Here is a 9,525-nt window from a genome sequence, read left to right on the forward strand (position 1 = left end):
TCTAAAAGTTTAAAAGATTAAGAAGGAATGCTGTCATTTTCACTATCAGAGAGCATGGATGTTTTTGAACTTTTTCCTTTTTTATGGACTCAGGAAATCTGCCTCCCTTTATGGTAGAAACCCTGTTCTCTACAGGCTCATTAATCAAATTAACTTCAATGTACTCAAAAATGCATGTCAGAAAAATTTCATAAGGCAAATTTGCGTTTTTATCGCTGCGAACACAATCCCACATGTGTCGCACCATGAGATATGAAAAAGAAATGGATGCAGAGTTAAGAACAGCAAATAAAACAAGAGTATCACAGACAGTTACTCGCTGATATAAACCATTTTGGGGCATTAGAATGTGATTGATGATGCGATGAAGTAGCCCTCTCACAGGACTGAGAGCCTTGTGAGTCAAGATAGTTCCATCAAGAGCCAAAAAGTTCTCACAGACCCGAGATAGAGCAACCTGAAGGGAAATTCCAACATGGGAGTCCCATTTGCCAGACATGTACCCCTTTGCTCCTTTATCTTAGTATCCTAGAGCAGCGCTCACTGTATCTCTGTTCAGAGTTAGATGCACCCTCTTGACATAAGAGTGTAAAGCACCATCATGATACATCATATTCGCATAGAACTCACGCATCAGATTCGGATAAACTAGTTTGCAAATCTTAAAAAGAGGAGTCCATTTGAGCTTATCAAGGAGTGTAGTAAAGTATATACCCTTTTCAGACAGATTTTCCAGATTCACAACAGATGTAGCACACAAATGGCGGTTCACTAAAACTTGAGAATGAAATTCGTATGCAACGCATGATACAAAACGAGCAGGATCAAAATGAAAATGATTTTTACCAAATTTATTTTTAAATTCCAGAGAGTCCAAGTTTGGTGGTTCACGAGTGTTGTGAAGAATGTAAGCCTTTGAACGCTGGGACGATGCAGTTTGGCCAGAAGGATGGGGTGTTGAGCGTCGTGGCGGTGAGGGTGGTGGTGAGGACTGAGACGCTTCTTCTTCTTCAGACATTGGCCCCTTGTCTTTTGCATCTTTCTTGCGTGAAGAGGTCCGTGGATGAATCACATTCTTTCTCATTGAATCGGTAGAGTGTGAAGAGGGGGATGAAGATTAGAGAGAGTGAATATGAACATGAGTGTGTGTTTGTGGAGCAAAGGATGATGGAGGTTTTTTTGGTGGAGGGGATTCCGTTACTTCTTCTAGTGGCTAACTTCTTTTTCATGATGAAAGATGAAGTAGATATAGAGAAGGTGAAGAGTGGCCGAAGAGGGTGGAGAGTGGAGAGAGGTGATACTGTATTAAATGCTGAGTGGAGAGAGCATATTGATCATCAAATGAAACGATTTTCAATCAAAGAAATATAAAATAAAATAAGTAACTGAAAGTTCTTTTCCTTGAAAGGTGGGAGAGAAAAGATATTGATTTGACATGGACTCTCTTTGTAAAGATATGATGTGACACTCTTCCAAAAAATTTTAATGAAAATAAAAAATGGGAACGGGCCAGAATCATGGAGTGGGTCCACAAGAGTTTAGTTGGGCTCAAGTTTACTGATACCAAGGATCAGTCTCGCCCTGTTTCAAAGCTTTTTCAATATATGCCCAGTTTTGTCTCCCTGCTGCCTACGAGACAAAAACACACAAAATCAATAAAATCACAATTTTTCAACAAAGCTCAAATCTAACATTCCCAAACTGTTCCTTAAAGAACAGAACCTATCTTCACACAAAGGTTTAGTGAATATGTCAGCCAGTTGTTCTTCGGATTTCACAAATTGAATATCAATAGTACCTTTTTGCACATGTTCTCTAATAAAATGATATCTAACTTCAATGTGCTTAGTTCTAGAGTGCAGAACAGAATTTTTAGAAATGTTTATTGCACTCATATTATCACAAAATAAAGGTATGCTATTGATTTTCAATTTATAATCCTCTAATTGAGTTTTTAACCAAATTAATTGAGAACAACAAGTAGAGGCAGATATATATTCAGCTTCAGTCGTGGATAGAGCAACAGTGGCTTGTTTCTTGCTTGACCACATATTGAGTGAGCTTCCAAGGAAGCAACACATTCCAGATGTACTTCTTCTATCCACTCGGTCACCCGCATAATCTGCATCACAAAATCCTACTGCACAAAAATCATTAGATATAGGATACCATAAGCCAAAGTCACATGTGCCCTTAATGTATCTAATGATTCTTTTGACGACTGAAAGATGAGATTCTTTTGGGTGAGATTGAAACCTTGAACATACACCCACACTTTGAACAATATCCGGCCTAGAGGATGTAAGATACATGAGTGAGCCTATCATTCCTCTATACCGTGTTTCATCCACATCTTTGCTATTTTCATCCTTTTCAAGTTTAGTATTTGGATGCATAGGTGTTCCCATTGGTTTGGAATTTTCAAGGCCAAATTTCTTGATTAATTCTTTTGCATATTTACCTTGGTGAATAAAAATACCACTAGGAGTTTGTTTAATTTGGAGGCCAAGAAAGAAGGTTAATTCTCCCATTAAACTCATTTCAAACTCACTAGTCATAAGTTTTCCAAACTCTTCACACAAGATTTTATTGGCCGAACCAAACAGTATGTCATCCACATAAACTTGAATAAGTAAAATATCATAATTAGATTCTTTTATAAACAAAGTAGTATCGGTGGTACCCCTTTGAAATTTATTTTCCAACAAGAAGGCACTAAGCCTTTCATACCAAGCTCTTGGAGCTTGCCTAAGGCCATAAGGAGCCTTTGAAAGTTTAAAAACATGATTTGGAAATTCTTTACTTTCAAAACCGGGGGGTTGAGCCACAAATACTTTTCTATCTATAAAGTCATTAAGGAAAGCACATTTAACATCCATTTGAAACATCTTAAAACCCTTATGGGCAGCATAGGAAAGAAGCAATCTAATTGCTTTCATTCTAGCTACCGGGGTAAAAGACTCATCAAAATCAATTCCTTCCTCTTGATCGTAACCTTGGGCCGCTAATCTAGCCCTGTTACGAACAACACTACCATCCTCACCCAATTTATTTTTAAAGATCCACTTTGTACCGGTTACCTTCTTACCATTTGGATTTAGTACAAGTGTCAAAACCTCATTCTTTTCAAATTGAGCTAGATTCTCTTCCATGGCTTTAATCCAAGAAGGATCTTCAAGAGCTTGCTTCATGTTGAGAGGTTCCAATTGGGACAAGAAGGGAACATTGTTTGATTCCAATTACTTCTTGCTTGAAGATCTAGTGGTTACGCCTTGGGAAGGATCACCAATGATAAAATCATTTAAAAAACTTCCATTCTCTTGGCCTTTGAGGTAAGGTTCTGCCTTGATGAGATTCAGTAGATTATTCTGTTCCGGATTCTCTGGCTTGTTTAGGAGACAAAACTGAAATGCCTCCTCCATCCTGATGAGACATTTCTGGATGGACATGTTCTTCACTTGGGACAGTTTTGGAATTTTCTTGACTTGGTTGATGGTTCATATTAGCTTCACTTCCTGCATCATCATCTAAAAGGGCACTGGGAATTGAATTAGTATCACAAAAGGACACATGTATGGATTCCTCTATGGTTCTATGTTCCTTGAGGTAGATCCTAAATGCTTTGCTAGTGGTGGAGTATCCAACAAACATTCCTTCATAGGATTTTGGATCAAATTTTTCAAGAATTTCTTTATTGTTAAGTACAAAACATTTGCATCCAAAAATATGGAAATACTTAAGATTAGATGGGGTTCCTTTCCATAACTCATAAGGAGTTTTCTTTAATCCTTTCGAATGATAGTCCTATTCAAAATATAACAAGCTGTATTTACAGCTTTAGACCACAAAAATTTTGGTACCTCATTTTCACAAAGCATTGCCCTAGTCATTTTTTGAAGGCTTCTATTCCTTCTTTCAACTACTCCATTTTGTTGAGGAGTTCTAGGACATGAGAAGTTATGTGCAATACCAAAATCATCACAGAATTTTTCAAAATCTTAATTTTCAAACTCTTTCCTATGATCACTTCTCAAGTGGGTAATTTTCAAATCTTTTTCATTTTGAATCCTTTTACAAATAGTTGAAAAGGCATGAAAAGCATCATTCTTATGAGCTAAGAAGAGAACCCAACCGAATCTAGAATAGTCATCCACCACCACCAAACTATAGTGTTTACCTCCTAAACTTTGAGTTCTAGTTGGACTAAAAAGATCAATATGCAACATTTTCAATGGCCTCTTGGTGGAAATTCCATCTTTAGGTTTGAAAGAGGATTTTACTTGTTTGCCTAGTTGCAAGCATCACAAGTAATATCCTTTTCAAATTTAATGTTAGGAATTCCTCTCACCAAGTTTTTCTTAACAAGTTTAGAAATCTGGTACATGCTTGCATGACCCAGTTTCTTATGCCAAAGCTATTTTTCAGATTCAAGTGAAGTAAAACATGTCACTTTTTGATCTTTTAAATCCTCAAGAGTCAATCTATACACATTATTACACCTTTTAGCTTCAAACAAGATTTCACCAGATTTTTCACCAAAAACTAAGCAATCCAATTTTCTAAAAATAACTTCATAGCCAATATCACATAATTGGCTAATGCTTAGTAACTTGTGTTTCAAACCATCAACAAGTAAAACATCATTTATGAAGGAAGAAAAACTCTTACCAACTTTACCTATGGCCACTATCTTTCCTTTTCCATTATCACCAAAAGTGACAAACCCTCCATCATACTCATCAAGCTTGATGAAGAAAGTTGTCTTTCCGGTCATATGCCTAGAGCACCCACTATCCATATACCACATGTTGTCTTTTCGCTTGGATGCTAGGCAAACCTGTTCCACGTGATCTACCATAAGGCAGGTTTGAGACTTGGTTTCTGATTCTTCATCTTCATCAGAGTCATTTTCCAAGTCTTCCCAAGAAGCCATGAGACCTTTCTTCTTTCCCTTTTTCGGCTTATCCTCCTTCTTCAGTTTAAGGCAATCAAATTTGAAGTGTCCAGCCTCTTTGCAGTTGTAGCAGATCACTTTACTGAGATCCTTCTTTGGTTTTCTTGAGCTACTTCTTCTGTTTCTTTCCTTCAGCTTCACCATTTTCCTGAATTTCTTAGCAAACAAAACAAAATTATTTTCAGATGAGTTATCACTGGATTCATCATCCAGAGGGTTAGTAACATATTTGAAAGCTATTCCTTTTTTTTGTATCTTTTTTAAATATGTGTTTTCAAAAGCAAGTAAATTTCCTCTCAAATAATCATAAGTCATAGAATCAATGCCACTACTCTCAGCTACAACTATTGCCTTGGTTTCCCACTCTTTTGTGAGACTTCTCAATATTCTCCTCACAATTGCACATATTTAGAATATGTAATCCCCATAGCATCCAAGCCATTGATGATGACGTTGAATCTTTCAAATAGTTCATCTATCGATTCTCCTTCCCTCATTGAGAACATTTCATATTCTCTGTTTAGCATGTCTATTCTGGTCTTCTTTACTAGAGTTGTGCCTTCATGAGTGATTTAAAATTTGTCCCAGATTTTCTTTTCCGTTGTGCATCTTGATACTCATCGGTATTCCTCGAAGATGACTGCACAGTTGAGCAAGTTGACAGCTTTGGCGTTGAGCTCTACATTCTTTCTGTCTTCCTCAGTACAATCGGCTTCACCCTTGAGAGTAACCACATGTAACAACCACCCCTTCTAGAAACAAAATTAAATTCGAAATTTGAAAATCAGTTATGAGATAAGCTTAGAATTTTGAATTTATGGATAGGAACCTAGTAACCACCCTCCGTTTGAAATTTAAAATATCCCAACCACCCTATCTCCAAATGTATATAAATAGGAGAGCACCCATAGGTAGAAAATCACTCCTCTCAAATATCAATCCTCTCACTTCTCTCTCTACAAAGAAATAATATTCTGTGTGCAAACACAAGAGGCAAGCTCGAAGAAGCGTTAGGAAAAAGAGTAGGGAATTATGCCTTTCTCACTTTATGTTGGCATGTAGTATGCTCTAGTTATTTTTCTTCCATCCATGCATGGTTACTATCTTTCATATGTCTCATGGCATTAAGTACCTTTTTCTCATCCCTTATCCATATTGACCATGTCTATCTATTTTTGTCATTCATAATCTCTTGACTCATGAGTACATACCTTCTACCATGTTTTATTTAATTATTTAGTATATCCTAATTTTATCCGATGCATTTACATGACTTTTCATTATATCATTAATGTTTCTTTAATGTTGAGAGTACATACCTTTCTACCATGTTTTATTTAATTATTTAGTATATCCTAATTTTATCCGATGCATTTACATGACTTTTCATATCATTATATCATTAATGTTTCTTTAATGTTGAGAGTACATAACTTTTTACCATGTTACATTTAATTATTTAGTATATCCTAATTTTATCCTGTGCAATTACATGACTTTTCACATCATTATATCATTTATGTTCCTTTAATGTTGAGAGTACATAACTTTTTACCATGTTACATTTAATTATTTAGTATATCCTAATTTTATCCATCTTCATGAATGCTTCTTGTACGACCCTCTTTTATGTATGCTTAAAATAACCTTGATTGTAAATTGAACTGAGGGAATGATCCTTCGATAAGGGAAGGTGACCCCCCAAAGACAAGATATCGATATGATCCTTCGGTAAGGGAAGGTGATCGATCAAGATGATCCTTCGGTAAGGGAAGGTGATCACCAAAATGTTTGGGATAAGAACCTTCGGTAAGGGAAGGGGGCTCCCACCTTTTATACCGGTTTGAGCTCAATACCTTCCATAAAAGTTATAAGTTAAGAAAGGAGAAAGCATGAATGAAAGTTTGATTTTTATGTTTTTTTAAGATTTATTTATGATTATGTTGATGTTACTTAAGATGTTATCCTTCTATTTTCTTTCTATGTTCTTTCCTTTTTACCTATATGTTTTACGCTTTACAAGAGGTTCATATTACATGCCAAATCATACGCCCCTTTTTAAAAATCCCGCACGTGGGCTGAAGATGGATATGGAGGTGTTGCATAGCACTCCTACTGAGACGTTAGGTTCTCATTCCTTTTCTTTTCCCATACTGTCTCCAGAGGAACATGGCACAGCGGATAGAGACGACGCAGTGCCCCCCGAAGGTAACTTCTGAGTATGACCCCTCGAAGCACGCGTGGGTAGTTGCGACCACTACTACCGTGCTCCAAACTATCTACTTAGGTCGAGAGTTCGTGGAAGAAAAACCCCAGCTGCCCGTCGTAACCTTCCTAGATAGGAACGCTTCAGCATCTAGGAAGCGGTCATCTAAGGTGATACACCTCGAGTCAGACTCCGAGACCGAGGGAGAGAAATATGACAACCCTGGCCAGGAGGAAGACACCATGGAGGATGATCCAGAGGAGGAGTTGAACCCTTGCGGAAGTCCAAAGGTGGAATACGTGCCCTATTCCTCCACTTCGGCACCCCGTCGAGTTTTGGTTCATCCCACACAACGGAACCGGATCTTCACTGCGCAAAAAGGTATTGGAGGAAGACCCCTGGTACCTCGATTCGTGAATAACTGAAGGGTCTTGATCAAGGATAGGATAAGATACAAGTATGGGAGCCTCTTCGACGAGATTAGTTAGGACGTAATTAGTTTCTTTTCTTGCTATAAGTTCCTCTAAGTATTTTATTTTGAACCGTACTCATGGTTAAGATATTATTTCATATTTATTCATTTCTAACATTTTAATGCTACTCATTTTCCTCTCTGCGCGCACTTTCTCCCTCCTTGCATAACCATTAAGTCATTCTTTTTCTTTGTCGAGTGTGGCACCTTATTTTAAAGACCCTCAAGATAGGATAAAACTTAGGGTGTTACACCACACCTTCAGCTCCTGTAGTGGTTGGAAATTGTGGACCTTCAAGGATTATCTTCCAGAGTCTGTAGTCTACAGATTGAACAAAAATCTTCATTCTTTCTTTCCAGTAACTGTAGTTCTTTCCATTGAAGAACAGAGGTCTGTTGCTTGACTGTCCTTCTGTCAGAGTATAGGTAACCAGGTTTGAGCCACTGTTAGCCCCCATCAGGATCTTTTCTCCAAGCTGCAAAGCTTGATTTCTTTGAGACCAAGTTCTGATACCAATTGATGGTAATCAGTGGCTAAGAAAAGGGGGGTTGAATCTTAGCCCTTTTTGTTGAATAATACTTTCTGCCTTTTAGAATATCTTTAGGAGATTTTTCTGATTTTTGTCTCATAACCAGTCAAGAGACATTTTCTTTTTGTCTCGTAACCAGTCAGGAGATATTTTTCAATTTTATCTCCTACGCAACAGAAACAGAGATGGAGTAGAAGAGAAAGAGAGAATCACACCAAAAAGTATCCGGGTTCAGCTGCTAAGTGCAATGCAGCCTACATCCAGTCTCCATCACGACTGTGACAGAATTTCACTATAATCATCTGATTACAGACACCAATTCTTTCCCAGGAACTACCCATTCCTATCCGGGACAAGTCCAGAATCTATCCCCAAAACTGAACTTGACTTGGTCACCTACCAAGCTTTCAACTGCTAAGTGCTAACCCAACTTGCAAGGGGATTCCCACAGAATCATGATACACAACATATAGATGTACAAAGGGCCTTTGATGAGCGGATAATTTATACCCTTATTGGCATTGTTTTTACATAGTTTTTAGTATGTTTTAGCTACTTTTTATTATATTTTTATTATTTTTGATGCAAAAATCACATTTCTGAACTTTATTATGAGTTTGTATATTTTTCTATAATTTCAGGTATTTTCTGGCTAAAATTGAGGGACCTGAGCAAAAATATGATTCAGAGGCTGAAAAAGGACTGCAGATGTTGTTGGATTCTGACCCTCCTGTACTCGAAGTGGATTTTCTGGAACTACAGAAGCCCAATTGACGCTCTCCCAATTGCGTTGGAAAGTAGACATCTTGGACTTTCCAGAAATATATAATAGTCCATACTTTGTCCGAGATTTGATGGCCCAAACTGGAATCTAAATGCCCACTATTGACTATTTTCTGGAGTAAAACGCCCAAACTGGCACCAGAACTGGAGTTAAACACTCAAACTGGCACCAAAGCTGGCGTTTAACTCCAAGAATGGCCTATGCACGTGTAAAGCTCAATGCTCAGCCCAAGCACATACCAAGTGGGCCCTGGAAGTGGATTTCTGCACTATTTGCACTTAGTTACTTATTTTCTATAATCCCTAGTAACTAGTTTAGTATAAATAGCACTTTTTACTATTGTATTAGGGAGCTTATACCATTTTTCACATTTGGAGAGGCTGGCCATTTAGCCATGCCTAGACCTTCTTCTCTTATGTATTTTCTACGGTGGAGTTTTTACACCTCATATATTAAGGTGTGGAGCTCTACTGTTCTTCATGAATTAATGCAAGTACTATTGTTTCTCTTTCAATTCACGCCTACTTCTCCAAGATATACTCTCGTACTTAATTCAGTTAAGTCAGAATGAAGGGGTGA

General features: G+C 37.5%; 1 pseudogene; it reads right to left on the minus strand.

Moving 5' to 3' along the window:
- Positions 1-1,661: 1,661 nt before the first annotated feature.
- Positions 1,662-2,396, minus strand: LOC148553753 (secreted RxLR effector protein 161 pseudogene; annotated as a pseudogene).
- Between the last annotated feature and the right edge of the window lie 7,129 nt (positions 2,397-9,525).

Source organism: Arachis ipaensis, chromosome B7, assembly GCF_059453495.1.
Source record: "Arachis ipaensis isolate K30076 ecotype BB chromosome B7, ASM5945349v1, whole genome shotgun sequence".
Classification (NCBI taxonomy): Eukaryota; Viridiplantae; Streptophyta; class Magnoliopsida; order Fabales; family Fabaceae; genus Arachis; species Arachis ipaensis.